A 24,516-nucleotide genomic window follows, 5' to 3' on the forward strand; every position below is an offset into this window, starting at 1 on the left:
AATCCACATTAAATAACCCAAAATAATAAAGCGAAAACATGTTTTCAAAAAGGTTTGCAAATTTATTAAATTTATTTAAGTAAGTATTTAAAGCCTTTGCTGTGGTACTCCAAATTGTGGCCAGGTGCATCCTGCTCACATTAATTATCCTTAAGATGTTTCTAGAACGTGACTGGAGTCCACCTGTGGCAAACTGAATTGATTGGACAGTGTTGATGTATATAAAGTCCCAGAATTCACACTGCATGCCAGAACAACAACGAAACCATTAACTCTCTGTAAACCTCCGCAACAACAACAACAACAATATTTATTCATGTAGCACATTTTCATACAAATTATGTAGCTCAAAGTGCTTTACAAGATGAATAAAGAAAAAATAAAAATATAAAAATAAGATTAGGCAATACTAAGTAACAAAGAATAAAGTAAGTTCTGATGGACAGGAGGACAGAAAAAACAAAACAGAGGTCTGGAGAAAAAAAAAACTGCAGGGGTTCCAAGGCCATAAGACCGCTCAGCCCCCACTGGGTATTCTACCTAACATCAATGATCTCAATCAGTCCTCATGGCTTACAGGCGTCACATGGAAGAATTAGATGATCAAATTGCGGTGAGGCATAAATCAGTTCAAGGTTATAAATCCATTTCTAAAGCTTTGAGTGCTCCAAGGAGCACGGTGCTCTCAATAATTGTGAAATTGAAGTAGTTTGGAAGCACAAGGACTCATTTTAGAGTTGGCCTTACTTGTTACTGGGTGTCACAAGTTGAGGATGTCACAAGCCTCATGAAGGTCATTGGTAGAATGCTATGCTGTTTCCAAGGGTGGTCATTAATGTTATGAAATTGTTAATAATTTTTTGGGGGCTAAATTATTTTTTTTTCTGTTGTTCAAATAAAGTTTCTGGCACTTATGAATATCACAGATTCTGATTCCATGGTTATTCTAATTAAAATTTGTCTCACAATTACATTATTTTTATATTACATTATATTTTCTTGTTTTCTGTAGGTGCAACCATCTTATGGTATGGCTACCAAAACATGATGCATCACAAGAAGTTATGAATTCATGTGGTATTTGATAAGCCAGTCTTGTTTATTATGCAGTGTCCAAGATTATGGATTCAGAGACAGTGAAACGTCACATTTTATTAGCTTTTTTAGGGTTCTGACTTCTAGCAGTTACAATTCAACTTATTTTTGTGCAGCGCTCTTCACTGAGTGTAAGCGTGGAGTGCTAGTTCTCCTTTTGACTTTGATTAGTGTCTAGCTTTTTGTTTTAGCCACAAATTATAGTCTTTTGTGGTTTTGACCCCTGCTTTTTCATAGGTTTTTAATCAATCCTTTCTTAAATTCTTCTTTTTAGAAAGGTGAAATACACCTCTTACCTGTAATACCAATGTTTTTAATTAACAGCAGCCAAACCTTTGCATTTCCTGCTTAAAAGTTTCAAGAATGATAAATACAGTTTTGACTATGCAGTCTTAGCCTTAGGTATCACACCAAAGAAATAATTTTGAAACAATAAGTTGTTGGCATCAGAGGTAACCTACAAAACTGGATCTCAAGCTGGTTAACTGGTAGGTGACAACGAGTACAGATACAGTAACAGAAGAATGCTCCATGTGGAGGTCATTAGTGGAGAGTCTCAGGGGTCTATCTTTGGACTGCTACTTTTTCTAATTTATATTAATGACATAGATTCTGGTGTAGTTAGTAAACTTGAGAAAGATGCAGATCCTGCTAAAACTGGAGGGATAGCATATACTGAGGTGACAGCAAAAAAAAAATCCAAAAACTTTACAATCTGCAAAAATGGGTGAACACTTGAAAAATGCAGTTTAATGTAAAGAAGTGCAAAGTGCTATATGTGGGCAAAAGGAACATCAATTGTAAATATAAGACAGAGGACACTGACCTACAAGAAGCAACCTGCAAAAAGGATTTAAGTACAGGGGGTCCTCGGGTTACGACACAGTTCTGTTCCTACGACAGTGATGTAACCCGAATTTTGGTGTAAGTCGAAACACACCCTAGCCTAAGTCACTTACCTATCCTAACACAGTTGTAAAATAATAATCTAGAACATAAAAACACAACTAAGCCACAGAAAAAGGAAATAATAATATACTGTACACTGTACTGTAGTAACAGACAAAATGACAAAAAATTAGTGTAAAAAAATTCCTTTATTCCTATGGTTGTCTTGCACACTAGAAGGGGTATTGCAAGGTGGGAGAGAGTGACCTATTGGGAGGAGGAAGCTGGAGATGATTCTATCTGTACTACAGGTGTTTCATCTTGATAAGCAGCTGATGTAGAGGGTACAGGATCTGTTGCAGGCATCTCTACCTTCTTAAAGAATTGTTCCAGGCTAGTCTGGAAGGTTGATGACGTCTTATCTTCCAAAATCTGCCTATAGCATTGCAAGGCATCCATAACAGCACTGTAGACCTTACTGAATCTGTCATCGCTGGGGTCCTCAGCCTGAAATTTTGCCAACCCATCCTCTATCATAGAAAAATTTTCTGCCAAACAATTGGTGGTAAATCTCTTGGGTTCTGGGGTTTCTATCTCTTCCACTTCAATTAGTTGCTTCTCCAGCTGAATGAGGTCCTCAGCAGACAGTTCCTCTCCATGTGATGCCAGTAGCTCTGTGACATCCTCAGCCTCCACATCCAAATTAAGCTGTTTACCCATGACAACAACCTTCTCTGTTACAGCCTCCACTGACTCCTCAAAGCCATGGAAGTCATACACAAACTGGAGGCACAGTTTTTTCCACACACCATTTAAGTTTGTTCGCCTCACTTCATCCCAGGCAAAATCAATGTTTTGTGCAGCATTGTAAATGTTATAAGACTTCCAAAAGTCTTTGAGTGTCAGGTTCTTGTCCTTCTCAGTTGCATTAATTGCCATAGCAAATGTCCTCCAGAGGTAGTAGGCCTTGAAAGAGGCAATGACACCTTGGTCCATGGGCTGTAAAAGGGCAGTGGTATTAGGTGGAAGGTAAACCACCTTGACATTAGGGTTAAAGTCACTCAAGTGGGCAGGGTGACCTGGTGTATTGTCCAGCACTAGCAACACCTTAAAAGGTGGTCTGTTGCTAACACAGTAGTCCTTCACTGCTGGCAGAAAATGGCTGGAAAACCACTCCTCACCCATGCCTTCTTGTTAGACCTCCAGACAACAGGCAGTTGACCCTTCCAAATGCCCTTTAGTGCCCTTGGATTCTCTGCCTGGTACACCAACAGAGGCTTGAATTTGAAGTCACCTGCAGCCTTCCCTCCAAGAAGCAAAGTCAGTCTCTCCTTGCCAGCTGTATGGCCTGATGCTGTCTTCTCCATCTTGGCGATATATGTCCTGTTAGGCATGTGCTTTCAAAAAAGACCTGTCTTGTCAACATTAAACACTTGTTCAGCACAGTAGCCTCCCTCTTTAATTAATTCAGCCAACCTATTAGGAAATGTGCTTACTGCATTCTCATCCCCACTAGCAGCTTCACCCTGTACCTTAAGGTTATGCAAGTTGGCACGAGCTTTGAAACGCATGAACCAACCCCTGCTAGCCACAAACTCTTCACTTTCACTCCCTTCCCCCTTTTCACTTTTTATTGCCTGAAACAATCGTTTAGCCTTCTCCTGAATCAATATTAGACTTACTGGTATATGGTCTTTATCCTTGATAATTGTTGCTGCGGTAGAGCGGCTAAGGCTTAGCGCGTGACCGATGTTCGTTGCTGATTCTACTTTTTCTGATCTCTTTAAAATATCTAATTTCACTTCCATCATATTGGTTTTCCTCTTCTTCAAAGCACTACCATCTGAAGACTCTGACTTTCGTTTAGAAGCCATGATAAGAGCCAAAAAGTCACCAGTATACACTTGTGCCGCACTCAACCAAACTAGCTGTAGTTCGCCAACTCCCTCACTCATACGCCGCGTACTTCTGCTGCACGCAACCAAACTACTGTACTGTAGTTCACCGACTCCCTCACTCATACGTCGCGTACTTTCGCCACCTGCAACCAAACTAGTTCGGCCCCGTAAGTCTGTAAGTACGATGCTAACAGCATTATCCGAAACACTCACGTCTCAATTTTTTTTTACATTTTTATGGGAGTGAGCGTCGTAAACTCGAAACGTCATATGTTGCGACATTATAACCCGAGGACCCCCTGTATTTATGTTGACACAGAATTTCCATCATCTAAGCAATGTGCAGAAGTGATTAAATAAATAAATAAAATATTTATTATTTAAAATTTTAAATAAAATACTGGATTATATCATATATTCATATATTATAATGAATATATATATATATATATATATATATATATATATATATTTTATATTTTATTAATTTTATTGTAATCATTCCGTACAAATAGATCAATTTTTACAAAAAATAGGATTGAAAACAAATCAAACCCCACCCCTGAGAAGGAGAGCATGGCCAAAGGAGTAATACTTAAAGCTTGTAAACATACCTAAATTGTTGAGTTTAATAGGGCAATAAAGATAAATGGGGAAGGAAAAGAAATGCGGAAATAATTATTTCTTCTTATTCTAAAATATTATTGATTAGATCCTGCCAGGTTTTGAAAAAGTATTATAATGAATATAAATTGAAGGATGTTACACTTCAACTATATAATGTACAAGTGGGACTGCATCTAGAGCATTGTGTGGAGTTCTGGTCACTGTGCTACAAAAAAGACATAGCAGCACTTAATGCTGTACAAAGGAGAGAAAACAAGTGTATCTTAAGACTTAAGGACATGTCATACTCTGACAGGCTCAGGGAATTAAACATGTTTAGTCTCGAGCAGAGGAGACTGCGTGGGGACCTAATCTACGTCTTCAGAATTCTCAATGTATTGATACTGTAGATCCAGAAAAATTCTCTCAACTCAGTGGCAAATCACAAATGTGAGGACGCCAGTGGAAATTAAGGAGAAGTACATTTAAGAATGAAGCCAGCAAGCTGATCTTTACTCAAAGAGTTGTAGGAATCTGAAACAAACTACTGTGTAATGGAGTTGAAGAAGAAACATCGATAGCCTTTAAGAAGTCTCTGGAATAGATAGTGTATTGGAAAAGCTTAGCTATTGTGTTCTTATGTTCCTGTTTTGGTTTTATTACACTGCACAACAAAGTTTTTGCTTCTTAAACACTGTTGGGTGTTTCTTATAGATTTTTGGGTGCTGATCACGAATATCACATCAAAATTTACCCATCATGTACATGTTTCAGAGAAATCTTCAGTTTTGTCATGATTTTTTCTTATATTTGTATCCAAACATTTTCGCTCCCGTAAGTGACTTATCAACAATGGTTTGTGGAGCCAGGGTGGAAGCTGTTCTGTGGAAGTTGACATCCTGGGTATGCCTGGGCAGGTCTGAATGTGCTTGATGTTGTCTCAGCAGGCTATAAAGGTGATTTTGCATTCACCGATCCTGCTCATTTGGTTAATATAGATAGATAGTCAGTGTGTATGTATAGTATCAGTATAATAAAGTATAGTATCTATAGCAATATAACAGTAAGTAAGCTTGATGCTATAGACGTTTTGGTGTCGGGCGATATGTCTCGTCAATGTTGTAAGAGCCACAATACATTCTGCTATATCTGTGGCGAATATACACTTGTGCCTCAGAGATGTTGGATGACTGCTCTTGTGAAGAAAGCTTATCATCTGTATTTCGGCTGCAAAATTGGTGATCAAGACAAGGAATGGGCACCTCACATTTGCTGTGTGACATGTGCTGTCAGTCTGAGAACAGAAAGACCATGTGACGGACTGTTACTTCTGTTTGACTAATGTGTCTGGTTTCTCTGCTAAAAACAAGAAGTCAATTGAAAATCCTAATCTGCCTTCAGCAATGAGACCCATGCCACATGATGACAGTCTTCCAATTCCAAAACCACCAGAGCATTGGACCTTAGACGAACCAGATGAAGAAACTGCAGTGCAGGGTACTGACAGTGACATTGACCCAGATTTTGAACCGTGCTCATCAGGCGATCCACATCTGACAATGCAGTCCGAATTGAACGATTTGGTCAGAGATTTGGTCCCTGAGCCAGTTCCAGTGAAGACAGTTGCCTCAATGAGGTTCTTGTGCAGAGATTTGATCTGAAGCCTGGTGCCGTTACAAAGTTTTGGTGGTTGTAAGTTTTGTAGTAACATAATTGGTGTGCCGACCTTCAAAAGTAAAGTATGCAGAGACATGCCCGGAGGATTAAGGGTGTGAAGAAACTAAATGAAAAGACAGGAGTCACCAGCAGGAAGACGTGAAGCAAGGCGAACAATAACAGGCTTGAAGCGGTGGAATAAAGAAGAAGGGAGCAGTGAGCATGACGAACAGCTGAGGAAAGTAAGGAAGCGAGTGAGGAGGCACATGAGCGCAGGATGTCGTTAATGTATATACGCAGGGAGCCAACCACGTGGTAGGTGCGTGGACAGCGGCTGTGCAGAAAAAGGAGGGGGGACCAGGGGTGGCCCTTGTGTGTCTCTGACATGAAATAAATCCTCTGTTAATGGAAATAAGGAATGAAACCGCCAAAAAGAAGAAGTTATTTTTGAAAGTGCATTATGGGGTATGGAGCAAAATGAAACATACTTAACGTTTGTAAGTACAGTATAAAGTATGAGCATGGGAAATTTGGGCTTCTTACGTATATTGGAAGTCACAGAAATAGTGAGGAGGGGTTTCCCCTATCTATATATACAGTTTAGGGGGTACACCTATTTCCCTCCCTTGGGTGTTGCAATAGAAGATGAAACATAACCTTTGTAAGTACACTGCAAGGAATGAGCACACAAAATTTCAGCTTCCCACCTATATGGAAAGTGGGAGAATTAGTGATGAGTCAGTGAGGGCTTTGCCTTTGACATAAGGTACTCGTAGTTGATATGTTGAATACATAAGATATAGGAATATGTAAAGACCTGAGTGACTTTGATAAAGGCAAAATTCATTCAATGCATTGCATCATGTGGATGGCCATTTATGTGTGCATCATTTACATTCTCAAAAGGCTGCATTATAGAAAAAAGAAAAGCCTGTGGATTGAGTGTGCAGCTTTGGACAATGTTCTACTGGGAAACCGTGGGTCTAGGCATTTGTGTGGACATTAATTTGATGTATACCACCCTTGTAGATGATTGTTGGAAAAACGCTTCAAACCGCTTCCAGCCTTAATGCAGCCAAGGTGGCGTATGTATCCTGCCAATGTCAGTTGATGCATATTCGATACATACCAAGGATCGTATTGGAAGCACTGGTAACACCATCTAGCAGTCGTAGTGGAAACTACATCTGCATACTAATTTAGTTTTATATATAATTGTAAATAAATGTAGGCAACAAGGGGTTAAATATCACTGTAGACAATGTACACCCATTCATAGAAATGGTATTTCCCAATGGACGTGTATTCATTCAACAAGATAATGCACTCTAGCCACACTGTACAAATTGTTCAGGAATGGTTTGAGGGACATGATAAAGAGTTCAAGGTGTTGCTTTGGCCTTTAAATTCCCCAGAAGGTCTGTGTGACATGTTAGAGCAACAAGTCCAACATATGGTGGCTCCACCACTCAACTTAGGATTTTAACCTTGGAGTCTGGAAGTGAGAAACAACAACACTAGCCACCATCAGTCACATTGTAACTGTTAATCAGTTAATGATCTTTTTATTCTATATTAGCACATACAGTATGTGACAATAAATTTGAACTTAAAAACTGGTGAAGTACTAAATGTGCATTTTAATGCTTATGTAAATTATAATTCCATGTACAGTGATCCCTCGCTATATCGCGCTTCGCCTTTCGCGGCTTCACTCCATCGCGGATTTTATATGTAAGCATATTTAAATATATATCGCGGATTTTTCGCTGCTTCGCGGGTTTCTGCGGACAATGGGTCTTTTAATTTCTGGCACATGCTTCCTCAGTTGGTTTGCCCAGTTGATTTCATACAAGGGACGCTATTGGCAGATGGCTGAGAAACTACCCAACTTACTTTCTCTCTCTCTCTCTTGCGCTGACGTAGGGGGGTGTGAGCAGGGGGGCTGTGTGCAGCTGCTTCCTGAAGGACATGCTGCACAGTGCTTCGCATACTTAAAAGCTCAAAGGGCACGTATTGATTTTTGACTTTGTTTTTCTGTGGCTCTCTCTCTGTCTCTTCCTGCTCCTGACAGAGGGGGTGTGAGCTGCCGCCCTTCAACAGCTTTGTACCGGCGGTGCTTCGCATACTTAAAAGCCAAAAAGCCCTATTGATTTTTTTTTTGACTGCTTGCTTTGCACTCCTTTGAAAAGGAAGATATGTTTGCATTCTTTTAATTGTGAGACAGAACTGTCATCTCTGTCTTGTCATGGAGCACAGTTTAAACTTTTGAAAAAGAGACAAATGTTTGTTTGCAGTGTTTGAATAACGTTCCTGTCTCTCTACAACCTCCTGTGTTTCTGCGCAAATCTGTGACCCAAGCATGACATTCTAAAAATAACCATATAAACATATGGTTTCTACTTCGCGGATTTTCCTATTTCGCGGGTGGCTCTGGAACGCATCCCCCGCGATGGAGGAGGGATTACTGTATTATATTTATTCTTGTTATTTGCTAATGTTGACAATATTATCTAACCCTCCATTTTCCAAACCCTGAAAGTGTATTTTTCAGTAAATTCTTAAAATAAAAGTCTAATAACTCAATACCATTGTGAAATACTACAATAATTGTTGCAAAATAACATACTGTAATTTTGAGTGGCAGGAAAAAGCTTCTGCTGTTGTCTCTAAATAACATTCTGCTTTTAACTTATGTACTTTGTGGTGTCTCCTTAGTGCATATTATTTATATTTTATCTAATAATATGTATAATGACCAACATCTAGCCCACAAACACATGGACATTACCGAATATAATATTTTTACCACACATTTCTGTTCTGGAGAAAGCTACTCATGATATGCACTAAATCAAAACCCCCATCAAAGTGCAAACTACTATACAACAAACGAGTATCACACCTTTGAAAGGGCCAGAAAACAGTATTCCATATTACGTTGTTATACTCAGTCTCATGCTTGCATAGTATTTAAAACAATGAAATATGCACAAGCCCACAAATTACACCTGACTTTCTGTGGCAGATAGACAAACAAATCTTGTCATCATGTGACTTACACATTTAACTGGTCCCAGTTGTTGTTTGGAAAGAATACTTAAGACATAACATAACATGACTTAGATTCAAAATGGCCAATAAATTGCAAGCAAATATTCTAGCCTGTATTCATTAGCTTCATGAGCACACCAACCCTGCTGAAAATCTTCAGGTTTACTGCTGTAAGGTTATGTTTGGCATCTTAATCTTCTGACAATATGCAGCAGTTATGTCACTAATTGACAGTTTCCAAAACTTACTCAGTCAGAAAAAATTTAGTTCACTAAAGAGAAACTTTAGGATGACTCAGGTGAGTTTATTATGTGGGATTTCCAGACCATACCTACTTTTTCTTGTGTTTCATTTTTGCGTGAACTCCAACATGCCTCATTAAAATAGCCAATGAAGAAAAGAAATATATACTGTGGTGGACGGCCGGGACCCATGCCCGGCCTGGATACCCCTTTGACACTGTATCCGGGGGAGCAGCCATGGGATGAAAACTATGTCCCCCGGAACATTTGGTGGCAGCCCCCCTGGGTTGCATTGGGGCCACTTTCTTGGAACACGGAAGCTCATTCCTGTTGGGCTCTGTGACCACACCTGGAAGTGCAGCCTAAATTAGGTTAATTACCACCTGCAGCACTTTCGGGTGGGCTATAAGAGGAGCCTACAGCCACTACTTGAGGTGCCAGAGTCGAGAGGAGGAGGACGACGACAATAATAATGATGATGATGATGATGAAGACGACAGCAATGACAACGACAAAGCTGTATGAGAGGAGTAGAGGAGAAAGAAGAGTGTGTATTTGGGTGTTTTCGTTTGGTGTCTTTTTGGGGACTGTGTTGTGTCTGTGGGTATGAGGAAGGCATATCCCACAGATGAAGAACAAATAAAATATTTTTGTTTCTTTTGACCTGTGCCTCTGGTGTCAGTTTGTGTTGGGTCAGCGCCAACCAAGCACTTCTGCCACAATACCTTTCCAAGACAACACAAGTGTACTTTTATGAGATAACAAAAATCTCCTAAAAACATAGTCTCTGGAGTGCCAAGGAAGTAATAATACCATGACTATAAAAATTATCTGGGACTTTTTATTAGTGGTCAACTAAAAGACTAATAGCTGGAACTTAATTACAAATAAAAATATCCAGCAATTTATTCTATATTTTATCATAACCATTTAGTTTTTAATAAGAGAGATCCATATCAAGCACCAATCACAGCTCAGAAACTTTTTTGTTTCTGTTTCCATCTTTGCAGACTAAACCTATTTTCCTTTAGAGTCTTATACATAAATGCATAGGTGTACCATAATATGACCTTTATACACTGAACAGTGCTGGATGACAATAGTTTTATGTTTCTAATTCACACGATCCCCCACCCAAAGCAAATGTGGGCAGATGCATTTTGTATGCACTGTATTTTAAATAATTTGTACCATTTTCTTATCTTTTATAACAAGCATGTCAAACTAAGTTTTAAAAACATAGTATATGCAAAGTTCATACCACAGTTTTAAAATTTGTTAATATTCTAGTGTCAGTTTTTTTTTTTTTTAATAGGCCAATCAAAAGTACTTTTAGGTGACCAAATGAAGATACAGGGTAATAATAAGGACAATTCAATAAAACACAATTTGAAGGAGAATTAATTTTAAAGCACTTTAACCTTGGGCTAGAAATTAAGTTACTATGCATATTTATTATTCCACCACTGTTTATGCCTTTATGTGAAGTTCTAAACCTGGCCTGTCCTAAACTTCCTGGCCCTCAATCCTTGACTAACCTACTCATATGATTCCCCAATATAAAGTATTGGTACCCCTTCTGTTTAAATGTAAGCCATCACATGTTCCTTGTTATGAATGAATGCTTATGCGTTTGTACTAGCCTTCCAATATAACTACTGTCTAATGCTTTATCTGGAGATTATTTTTACACACTAATTCCTTCTCACTAAGGAAATGTGCATATTCTTATTAGTCCTCTGAACGCTTCTTTTTTGTCTTGCTGTTCTGTAGACTCTTACTGCTTGCGCTGTTCTGCGCCCCCAACAAAATTTGAACCCAATTCCCCTTTCAGGATGTAGGTAAAAAAAACATACATGGTCAACACTGGTGACACACTGACAATAGTGGCAGACAGCAGTTGGAGACAGGTGAGTGAGTCATGCCCACACTTCTACAGTCACTATCTCTTCCCTTGCTTGCTCGGTACAATCGAGATTAAAAATATAATATGTACAGTATATGCTTGGTACAGCATTCAAGGCTTTTATGAATTTCAAGTAAAGTTGTGTATTACACTAACATTTTTCTCTCGATAATGCAGAATGGTTAATCGGGGCATGGCTAATCGAAGTTCTACTGAGTAACAAAGTATTTCAAGGAAATTGCCCCTTAAAGATTTTAAGGCAAATTGGCAAAGTGATATCTTAACTAAAAGAAGAAAAGAAATGTAATTGAGCCATTCATAAAATTCACCCATGAACAACATGTGCCAGGCATGCCATAACTGAACAACAAATTTTTCATTTCTTACGTATATCTTATCTAAAAGATTCTAAAATGTACCCATGGCAAGATCCAACCTGTGAGCAATGTCATCAAGAACTTATCACCAAGCGATGTGTTTTTCAAACTTCCAAAACTTAATCCATTTAAGGCTAAATATTTGTATAGTGCTCAGACAGCCTTGGATTAAAATAATACTTAAACCTTTAAAATTAATACTGTATTTGTAGTAGTACCAGATGGGATAAAGTTGTGCTATGAAAAATCAGTATTCATATCCTGTGCCACACTACCTGGCCAAAGACCTGTTTTGCACAAGTGCATCTTCTATAACTCAGTGGGAAAGCAACATCCTATATTACCTCAAATTACAGAAAAAATCTAATTCTCAATATAAGGATCTGTTTAGATGTTTTTAGCACTTTACAAAAACTCATCAGTATAATTCTAAAGTAAACATGCCAGGCCTGTGCTGGACTTTTTTTATGTTGTTTGTTTTTGTATCCTATATAAACATGTTTAGTATCAAGCAGAGGAGGCTGTGTGGGGGACCTAATACATACAGTCTTCAAAGTTTTCAAATGCATCAATAAAGTTGATCCGGCTAAATTCTTTTGATTAAATGGCAAATCACAAATGAGAGGACACCAATAAAAACTAATGGCAAGTACATTTAAGACTGAAACCAGAACACACTTCTTTATACAAACAGTTGTGGGAATATGTAACAAACTATCAAGCCACGTAGATGAAGCAGAGACCTTGTCAACCTTTGAGAAGTATCCTGGTGAGATATTAGGCCAGCTTAGCTATTAGCTGAACAAACAGACCTGATGGACTGAATGGTCTCCTCTCATTTGCCACATTTTTTATGTTGCTATGTTCATATATAAAGAGCCTTTCTCAGACTAACATTAATATTAACAATGATTTGTTTGTTTATATGAGTCCAAACGTTTGGACAATCAGCACTGTTCTCCACCATCTTAAATAGGAAATGGGCAATGATGTCACAGGTTGAGAACCATGTGACTAGCAATGAGGTCATTGTTAACAACAAAGTAGTGGTGCCATGTGGAAAGTATAAGATAAAATGGTGGCAATGTGACATCACAGTCAACAGAAACTATCAGCAGATTGTTTATTCTTTTATCAATTAATTTTTTAAGTCCATTTATTTCTGTTCAGGTCCTTGGGTATCCAGAGCACATCCTGGCAGCACAAGGCAGGAATGAAGTCTGAATAGAATCTCAGACCATCAGAAGGTAGATTTACAGTCATTCATACTTTGCAAATTTTGAATTGTCAGTCAACCTACGCCACATGTCTTTGAGATATGTGAGGAAAGAGCAGCTGGAAAAACCAGCATGGACATGTGGAACACTCCACTAAGATATTTGTCTGTAAGGCAGATGTTCTAATCACAGCGCCCTCCATCATATTATATATATATATATATATATATATATATATATATATATTTAAATACTTTTAAATTACAATGAAATCAGCAATTTAGTATTCTAGATGACAAACACATTCAATTTCATAGAACTCAAAGCCAACCCATGTGAAGGATGCCACATAAAATAAAGTAAATTGAGTTGAATTTAGCATTTCTGTATTTTAATTGTCATAAAGCAGAAAATGCTTGTTACTGCAGTTCTAAGTAATGCCACATTTTGTCTTCTCTCCTCAACAGGAAATCATCAAATTTAGATTAAGTATCATTATGTGGTATTTAATGTGGAGCTGCATGCTCATAATGAGTCTGACTAAATCCATAACCATGTGTGATTTAATATCAACTCTGTCCACATCTAGAATCAAATTCTTGTAAATCTCAAAGAAACAAGTTTTAAAGCAATTTGGAATGAAAATGCACATTGTTCATAATATTTCTGATATAATTTATAGTTAAATGAATTTAACAACATAGTCTAATTTTTTTCCACTTGCACTTTACTTCACTCAGTTTCTCACACTGGTCCAGTAAAACTAGACACATGGCAGCTTTCTCTTTACTAACTACACATAAAAATGAAAGCACAGGAACATTGTTACATATGTGCACATTCACCACTGATGTCCAAATCCACTACATTGTGGTGATGTCTTCACAAGAATGAAGGATAGTAAAAATCTCTGCTTCTGTTTTATTGTTAGTTATAGTTTTACTATACATGAGGAACCATCTTATAAAGGGTTTTTGGATTGTGTGGCTCACTGTTTTTTTTCTGTAATTCTGTTTTTTATTCTTCTGATTGAATTGCATCTTGTTTTTGTTGTGTGATTTTAAGATTAATAAAATTTAATTGGAAAAAAGCAGTTCAGAATACCACAAACAGAGGTATTTCAAAAGAGTGGTATCACTTGAGCATTGTGTGAGTTTGCCTTTGCAACAGCTACAATTTAACACCCCTTATTTTTTTTGGAATATCTTGAGTGTTGTGTTGTTTGACATTGCTTTTTTGTTTGAAATTTCATCAGCTGCTTTTGTTCTGGGGCCTCATGTGTAAAATGTTGCTTAGATTCCATACTAAAATATTGCTTATAGTCTATAGGCAAAAACTCCATGCACACAAATAAAAAAAATCTAAGGTATAAAACAATATGTGTTATGCCAAGTTTCTTGTTAAATCCCAGATCAGCATAAATTTATGTGATCATGCACTTGCTATTAGTGACTCCCCATCACCTCCTTCCAGTAACCATATATGGCTTAAAAAATGTCTGTTTTGAATATTCATGATGTAATCATCATATAAATCTGGCCATGTTCCTGGGTGAACTCTTTATAACAAATCTTGGGATAACAGAGGAAACCAACCTTCAGTGAATGTGAACATGAGGTATTATTGATTTAAATGGAGACCACAAAAACATTAGTTTTTCTGCTCTCTCTGCAGGAGCCACAAATAAAAGAAAAAATCAAGTCCAGGAACAAGTGACAACTGCTGAGTGGGAAAAAATACAAAAAAAATTAATAATTTGGCCAAGTAAATATCAATGTTGAACTATATACAAGTCTCTTTACATTTGGCATACAACATCCAAACATCTCTAAATTGCCATTGTGATGATGTCCTGAGGGACAGTGTCTGGGTAATCCGTGCACTCTATTTGGCTTATCTCAGATGGCAGAGGCAGTCCATGTTTCTATGCTATGTTGTGCAGTACTGCAAAAGCCATCACAATACGGCTAACTTTTGTGGAGCTGTATAGCAATGTGGCAGGCGATGCAAGAAGTGAATTTTCAGCAATTATGATGAGTTTTTGGTCTGTGACGGAGACTGGCTGATAAGTCTAATATTAGACATCCTACTGCAGTCCTCTTGAAGTTGTGTGCTGAACTGGGGCTAACATTTCAGAAACCATCACACAGAACTCATGCAATCTGTGTTTTGTTACAGAGTTTAACAACTGTAGGGCAGTTGGCAAGAGGCACTTTTCAGTATTAACTGGATAAATTTCAGTCATCGCTGAGATACATCATGCCATCTGTATGAGATGGAGTAATCAGTGCTTCACGTGGAACTAGACCGCTGTCAATATACTCCCTTTTGTTGCCTGCTTCCTCTTATTCTTCATGATGCATTTTAAAGTACGAGGTATGAACAAAAAATACTGTGAATGTTTTAAAAAAGAAATGTTTATTGCAATAAAAGATTTACAACTACTAGTCACCCTCAAAATACTCTCCTCCACTTCAAATGCACTTATCCCAACGCTACTGCCACTTTGTGAAGCAGTTCTGGAAGTTTTCTTTCAAGAGTGTCTTTAGTTGGGCTGTCGTGGCTGCCTGGATGTCCTCAATGGATTGAAATCGTTTGCCTCTCATGGTTATTTTCATTTAGGGAACAGCCAGAAGTCGCACGGTTCCAGATCCGTCAAATAAGGTGGATGCGGACACAGTGTAATGTTTTTTCATTCAACAGAAACTGTCGTTCTAGAAGGGATATGTGACAAGGAGCGTTGTCATGATGAAGAATGAATCCGTTTCAACATTTTCCTCTGTTATTGATGTTGAAGGACGTCCTGCTCTTTTCTCGTCTTCAACCGAGTCAGATCCATTACGAAACTGATCAAACCCATTGTAAACAGTCTTAATTATCAGTGCAGTGTCACCATAAACTGATTTTAACATCTTATGGGTTTCCTGAGCTTTTTGCAATTTGAAACAAAATTTCATGTTAATGCGTTGCTCGATATCCGTTATTATAACAAACTTGAAAAACACACTTGAACTCAGCAGTGGCTCACAAACAACTGACAGTATCAGAAAAACTTGTCACAAACTAGGCTCTAGGATGGACATGTCAGAACCTGATATGAATTGTTTTGCGTTGCTCTTGGATGGTGCTCTGCATCAACATTCACTGCACTTTTTGATCACACCTCGTACGTATAGTTACTCCCGAGAATGAGTGTTACTTTTATTGTGTTTAAATACATGCAAGGTCAGAGTGGGATGAGCTGGTATGTTTCCACTATCTGCCACAAAAGCAGGGAAGTGCTGATACTTCAAGCCCTGGGTATAAATAAGTTATTAGCCAGATACACTCCTTACGGCTACAGTGTGTGAAGGCCGTGATCAAAAAGCAATTTGCATTGGTTACTGATTGTCCTAATGTAATTGGCACAACTGACCGCCCATACATTGAAAAATATACTTGTGGATGGCTTCTTGGTAATGTTGCCTTTGCCAGCTATGTCGTACAACACACAGCACCCACTTTTTATAGGCAAAATAGAAAGGCTACACACTAATTCAATTAATGACTAAAGCATAAACCTAATGTTATTTCCAACACTGAAGACTTGTAACGAGAGAACATGTCAGTTAACTGTGATAGAATTAGTTCAAAACCATCAGAATGGGGCTAACACATCATTGAAATGTGCAATGAAATAAAATTTTTCTGTTCACTTCATTGCACCGTGGCTGATGTTACCTGACTTGCTGGCCAACCATAAGCGTTACCTGGTAGGTAACCACCCACTCACTTCACTCCCTTACGGGAATCGAACCTCGGACGTCAGCGCTAGAGGCGAAGCCCCTAAAATTGCGCCATGGCGTGTGGTTCGTTTATTTGACAGCATGTACATCGGGGTAATTACATTCACGGCATTCGTAGTCTGATTCACAATCTGATTGTATGGGTGGTTACCTACTAGGTAACGCTTATAGTTAGCCAGCAAGTCAGCTCGAAGTGATCACTCGAGTAAAGACAGCTGGAACCTGTTTTTTGTCCATATACTCTAATGGAGGAGGCGGAGTCACATATTGCGTCATCACGTATTACGCCTCCTACGTAATCACGTGAAGTGAAAACAAGGAAGAGATTTACAGCACGAGTCAAACGCGGGAACGAAGGTAAATGACATTAATTGTTGAGTGTCTTTTAATACTGTGTAATTGTTGAGTGCCTTTTAATACTTTGTAAGCATACATATTAACAGATGTGCAATTAAACATGTGCATTTATGGGGTGATTTCTCAGGCTTAACGCTCGAAGTGATCACTCGAGTGAACGCAGCTTCACAAAAAAAACAGATCCTTAACAAACTGTTATTGGTATATTTTCCCTCAATGTTAAAAGGTTTTCTTTTCTTCTTAATAAAAATTTAAAAGCAGAACTTCGCCGGTGTGAACCACGGGGATTTGAGCGACTGACGCATACAGACATATTCATGAGTGCAGGTACTTCAGAAAGAAAGCACCGTGTAAACCTAAACTTTAAATTAAGTTCATAGACCTACAAAAGGTTGCCATTGATTTGAGGCAAGATTGCTTTTCTCATGTACAACTATACGTTGCATTCTTAACAGTAAGCTTGCACAGCTTGGTCATATTACAACCTGAGTGCTAAACTGACAACGTCGTATACAAACAGAACTATAACAATTGTAATAAACAAACAAAAAAAAAAAGCAAAGAACCCTTGGATTTAATAAAAAGGCTCCTTCCTTGGCGAAGCAAGGAAAAAGGAAGACCTTATATGGCGTTCGTTTATAAAACAGCGGAAAAGCTGTGTTAAGGCTGCTTCACAAAAAAACAGATCCTTAACAAATTGCTATTGGGATATTTTCCCTCAATTTAAAAAGCTTTTCTTCTTAATAAAAATTTAAAAGCAGTACTTCGCGGGGATTTAGATATAGATATATAAGTAGATATATATATATATATATACAGTATATATATATATATATATATATTTATGTATATATAGATATAGATATAGATATATATATATATATATATTTATATAGATGTATATAGAGATATAGATATATATATAGATATATATATATATCTATATCTATATATGTATATGTATGTATGTCTATATATATATATATATATATATATATATATATATATATATATATATATAAGCTTATAAGTACTGCCTTACTTCTCTTTAAGAAAGGAAGATGTAATGATGCTTGATTTAAACGATTCCATGTCTTGGTGGGTTTCCGTAGCTTATTGTCAATATCTTTACACCTGTTTTTAAGACTTATTGACTGAAACGGGCTTTCACAAAAAAAGTTAGGGCTTTGCTACAGGATACACCCTCCACAAGTTAAGCAAGTAAAAATAAAAGTGTATATTTCTGTTTTATTTAAACCTTTTAAGTTTGTATGCATAGCCCCATTTGGCTGTTTTAGTTTTTTTTTTCTTTCTTCAGTAATATTAAATCTCCTTAAAGAAAAAGAACATATGCATTTTACTTTTTTTGTATCTCTTTAGTAATATTTTAGTGTAAAAGGATAACCAGTATTTAAACCTTTTATGTTACTTTATAAAGTTACTTTACACAATGTTGAAAAATTAATAAGAAAGCTACATATTTTGGCAGCTGCTGCTTTAATTTTCAATGAAATGAAAAAAGCTCTCCAAGAGAAAACCTCAATGAAGAAGAAACAGTTTGCACTATCTAAAAAGGAGAAACCCTCATTTATAAAGGTTTGCTGCAGATGACTTGACTGAAAATAAATTAATACTTCCTATGTGTATAATACATATTTATCTACTGTATTTTACTTATGCCTCTATTCCAGCAACTTGCAACATCTGAGGTACAATTTGTTACATTACTTTTGTTTGGCAGGTGAAGTGACTTCCTCAGGGTCACACAGTGGTGTCAGTACCAGGATTTGAACTGACATGCTCCGGGTTTGCTGAAATATTACTGAAGAAAGAAAAAAAACGAAAACGGGCAAATAGGGCTATGCATACAAATGTCCATCCATCCATTATCCAACCCGCTATATCCTAAATACAGGAGCCAATAAGTAGATATGTATATATACAGTATATATATATATATATATATATATATATATATATTTGTGAATGTATGTATGTATGTATATATGTATGTCTATATTTATATGTATATATATATATATATATATATATATGTAGATATGTAAATTTGTATATGTATATATATATATGTATATGTGGATGTGTATATGTATATACAGTAATCCCTCCTCCTATCGTGGGGGTTGCATTCCAGAGCCACCCGCGAAATAAGAAAATCCGCGAAGTAGAAACCATATGTTTATATGGTTATTTTTATATTGTCATGCTTGGGTCACAGATTTGCGCAGAAACACAGGAGGTTGTAGAGAGACAGGAACGTTATTCAAACACTGCAAACAAACATTTGTCTCTTTTTCAAAAGTTTAAACTGTGCTCCATGACAAAACAGAGATGACAGTTCCGTCTCACAATTAAAAGAATGCAAACATATCTTCCTCTTCAAAGGAGTGCGCGTCAGGAGCAAAGCCTGTCAGAAAGAGATAGGAAAGCAAACAAATCAATAGGGCTGTTTGGCTTTTAAGTATGCGAAGCACCGCAGCACAAAGCTGTTGAAGGCGGCAGCTCACACCCCCTCCGTCAGGAGCAGAGAAAGAAGAGAGAGAGAGAGAGACAGAGTTTGTTTTTCAATCAAAAATCAATACGTGCCCTTCGAGCTTTTAAGTATGCGAAGCACCGTGCAGCATGTCGCTTCAGGAAGCAGCTGCACAGAAGGTAGCAACGTGAAGATAATCTTTCAGCATTTTTAGACGAGTGTCCGTATCGTCTAGGTGTGCGAACAGCCCCCCTGCTCAATCCCCCTACGTCAGGATCAGAGAAAGTCAGCGCAAGAGAGAGAGAGAGAAAAGTAAGTTGGGTAGCTTCTCAGCCATCTGCCAATAGCGTCCCTTGTATGAAATCAACTGGGCAAACCAACTGAGGAAGCATGTACCAGAAATTAAAAGACCCATTGTCCGCAGAAATCCGCGAACCAGCAAAAAATCCGCGATATATATTTAAATATGCTTACATATAAAATCCGCGATGGAGTGAAGCCGCGAAAGGCGAAGCGCGATATAGCAAGGGATTACTGTATATGTATATGTAGATATGTGTATATATGTATATATGTTTTATGTATATATATATATGTTTACATAACCTCTTTAACACACTACTTCTCCGCTGCGAAGCGCGGGTATTTTGCTAGTTATACAATAAAAACACACATTTGATTTGTGTCTGTAACAGCCGGTGTAAATTTATAGTACTTGTAAAAATTACCGTTTTTTTTTTTACTTTTATTCTTTCAGTCACAATCACGATACATACTACCGCACCCCCAGGGATCTAGATGTGAGTGGAGTTTTGAGAGAATGGAACTGGAAATTCTCTGATCTGGAGGGATAAACGCTGACACACAAACGTTGGTGAATCTGTCTTCTTTGTATCTCATTGTCACTTAATTTTTTTTTTATTCAGCTTTATTGAGTGTTCCTGCTCACGCTGAATTAGTATGCACCTTATGGTCCATGATGTCAAAGCCACACTGACAAAAAAACAGAGACATAGGTATATATGATATTTGGAATAATTCATTTTATGACCTGTATAGTACCTTTTGGGAAAACACTGGCACTGATGCAACATTATTCATATTATTCATATTCATTCGCATACCTTCTTGCAGTTGAAATCAGTGACCACGTTTTTTTTTCCGATCTTGCCCAGTCTTGGAACAGAAGCTTGTTGATGTTACATCCTCTTTTTCTTTTTCCATTGCCTTTTCTTGTAAGAAGTGTCGATAAAGTTCCTCTGCAAGGTGGGCAAAGAACACTCGTCGTTTCTCTTAGAAGAGTACTACCTAATTTTCAAATGTTAGACATTGCATCTATCGCTACTAAACATTTAAAATTTTGTGTTCCTAAGAATTATGTATAAATGGTTTAAAATCACTTCAGTGTACTTGTATGGTGCTTCCTGACTCACACTCACTCACTCAACCCCCACAATGATGTCAAGATGTCAAGCTTTTAGGGGTCTCCACCTATTCTTGGCCCTCTAGACCCCCATTTTTAGGCCATTTTTGAACCTTAGTTTGTGAAAGAGATTACACCATTATGATAAAAGAAAACCAGTAGGTGCCTTCAGCAAAAATAATCAGAAGGACTGCATGCCACATCATCCAACCCCAGGGGTTAATTCCTTAATGGGATACAAGGGATCAAATTTACGCCTTGTCACAAAAATTAAAAAAAAGAGATTTTTAATATCAACATTGTGCAGTGTAATTTGTGCTAATTCTAAGTTGCTGATCATGAATATACTGTAATAACATTTTTGATATTTGATTCTTTAACAGTGGTCCTAGCACACTAAGGGCTCATTTATACTTCGCGCTCAGAACGTGTACGCGCCAGGATCATGGCCGCCACGCATTCTGAGCGTTTATTTGATGTGTCCTCTGAGCAGGTCCTCAGACATTAACACGACGCGTGCGTGAGTTGCAGTACCAGAAAAAGTCAGGGGGTGCAGTGTGCTAAAAGTTGGAATGTGACGTCAGAGTTTCTGTTTACTATCTACATGTGACAGAAAGCCACTTTGCGGATCCTACGAGATTGGTGTACACGCTTCGATATTTGATAAATGGTTCGATGTGGTGAAGCAAAATGCTGACATACAGATGTATTCTTGGTGCTTTTATATTCAAGCGTCGCATATTCCCGATCGTAATGACACAATACGTTTTAAAATTCTCACATACCGTCTTCTGTGCCATCTTTTTTTCTAGGGCTTCCTCTGCTCCTGACAGCAGCGAATCGCCAGCAATAGATCGCCACACTGAGCACATTAATTGTATGATATTCCAACTCTCTGCACATTTAGAATCCTTAGATTTACTGTATACTTGATATCACTTTCATGATGAAAAGCATTAAAGTATGTATATTACATTTTACAGATAAATTGGTAATTTTGTTTAAATAATGAATACTGTTAATAATTACACACATGGGGTAACACAGTGGCGAAGCGTTAGCGCTGCTGTCTTGCAGGGAGTCACGTCGCTGATATTCCCTGCCTGGAGTTTACACGTTTCCCTGCTGGGTTTCCTCAGTGTGCTCCAGTTCCTTCCAAAGATATGCAGATTTGGGGATTTGGTGCCGCTAAAATGACGCTAGTGTATGTGTGTGCTTGTATTCACCTTGCGATGAGCAGAGGCATCGTCCAGGGATTGTTTCTCACTTGTGCCCAATGCTTGCTGGAGTGGACACATCCCTGGATTTAATCAATAAACATCCTTTTCAGAGATATTACGGTAAGGTGTCATCGGAATTTAATGGGTGTTCTAGGCAATTCACAACACAGAGAAGGCGAACATGTTCTCACCATGATAATATCTCGCACTGCCACCTGGCGGATTCCTCCAGATTTATGTAAAGTACACGCGCAAGTATCAACACTTGCGTAGCAGGAGCGTCCGCTGCAGCATGCGTATAACTCCGGCCTAAGAGCCACTCCCAGGAGTTTAAAAATAACAAATTTCAAACATAAGCAGCTGAAGTACCGTTTCAGCCGATTTTAAGTTCAATAATTTCAAATATGATGTTACTTTTGATTTTTGATCCTTTATTAGGGTTCTAGCCTTCTAAGGACCACCAACAGAGGGTGGAAAATGATAAAATCTATTACAATCAAGAATATTTAGACTTTAAACACTTAAATTGAAGCACACATTTTAATGTTTCAAATATGTGACTCAACTATTCATGCTTATCACGTACTTCTACCTTGTTAAGTAAGTCATTGCATATCTTATGAACACCTGGAATTACAGTGACTTATGCTAATTCAAGCTTTTTTCTTTTTTTTTCAATGAAGAACAAACAGTACATTGTAGTTTTGGGGTCTCTGGACTCGACTGATTTATCTGTTTTACCTTTGCATAACTTGCTCTATAAACACCTATGCTTACTAAACCTAGCAAGTATCTCTATGAAATGTTCGTCACAGTATTTTTCTAACCCTCTGTCATTAAGCAGTGATTTACTACCATTAATTACATTCTTTGATAAATTTAATTAGATTTGTTTCAGTATTTGTAAGTAGCTGTGATGACCTTCCCTGGTTGTGATATATTGTGTAGCTGGTTTAACATATTTTTTTCATTCAATTCACATCATCTTAGCTTTTTAAACTGCCAGTAGATGGGGAAAGTGAGACTACACTGAATCTAAAACAAACATTTTTTAATGAATTCTTAACCATGTGATGATTTTCATTTTTTAACCATAGGACATTATTGACATCTGCTGTAAGAAACGAAATAGAAAATGTGTAAATACATGAACCACTCCTAAGCTAACAGAAATGTAATGTTAATACAAATAATAAAGCATCAAATCTTCCCATCGTCATCAGAAATATTTCATATATAAATAAGATATTAGAATAAATAAGGTTAACATCTTTACACTATTTAGTATACAGACAATGTACGATTATGGCTGCTGTTGCTGTAATTCATGAAGTTTCAATGAATATTACAATGAAAGCCATATTGTATATCATTATTATACTTTCTGCTTAAATTATTCTACTTTTACTACACTAATAAAAAGGTTTAAAGCAGCTAAACAATAAACTATCCTGGCTGTCATTTTAATTTATCTAAATTGCACAATTCATTGTTCATTTTTTGTATGCAGAGTATATCATTTTTTACATATTAAATGCAGGTTTTATTTATCAAAAAATTTGCTAAATGTTTCAGATTATAAATAATTAACACATGTTATTGTTTTCTATACAACATCAGAATTTTCATTCCTATTATTAAAATTTTTCCAAAAAAAGTGTCAAAAAATTATTTGAAGTCAGTGATTTTGAACAAAACAATATCCAGAACATGCATTTCCACACACAAATCAAATAGCTATAAACTAAGGGTATTTATTGTAACATCAAGTACAGTTCTGCCTTCCACCCAGAAGATCAACTGAATGATATAAAGGCTACTGTTAGAGTATGACAGTTTCATAATATAAAACTACCAAAAAACAGACATCCTTCTATCCATGTTATGGGCCAGCATAGGCCAGCAACAGCAGGTGCTCACCTCTGAAATTCAGGCTTGTTTTCTTAGGGTCATTGTGTTCTACGTAATTATTTATCTGGATTTTGGGAAGGATACTAGCACCGGTAAATTCATCTGAAACTGCATGGAGGACATTCTTATTACTGTATATTCTTGGATGCGAACATTTAAAATTAATTTTTTTCTTATTCAGGAGTGTATGTTAGGGTTGGCAGGAGCGCAATTCAGCAAAGTTCATTGTTGCTAAATGTTTTTATGAGTAGTAGTTTTTAAATTATGAGAGTCTTTCGTTTATGATTTAAAAATAAACACCAGGGGCCTCATGTATAACGCCATGCGTAGAACTCACACTATAACATGACGTAAGCACAAAAGCGGGAATGTGCGTACGCACAGAAA

At 37.3% G+C, this 24,516-nt stretch overlaps 1 pseudogene; it reads right to left on the bottom strand.

The window, feature by feature from the left end:
- Positions 1–2,250: 2,250 nt before the first annotated feature.
- The window catches only part of LOC114653073 (tigger transposable element-derived protein 1-like), a 47,231-nt pseudogene continuing 24,965 nt past the window's right edge, over positions 2,251–24,516 (bottom strand).

Source organism: Erpetoichthys calabaricus, chromosome 6 (assembly GCF_900747795.2).
Source record: "Erpetoichthys calabaricus chromosome 6, fErpCal1.3, whole genome shotgun sequence".
NCBI lineage: Eukaryota > Metazoa > Chordata > Cladistia > Polypteriformes > Polypteridae > Erpetoichthys > Erpetoichthys calabaricus.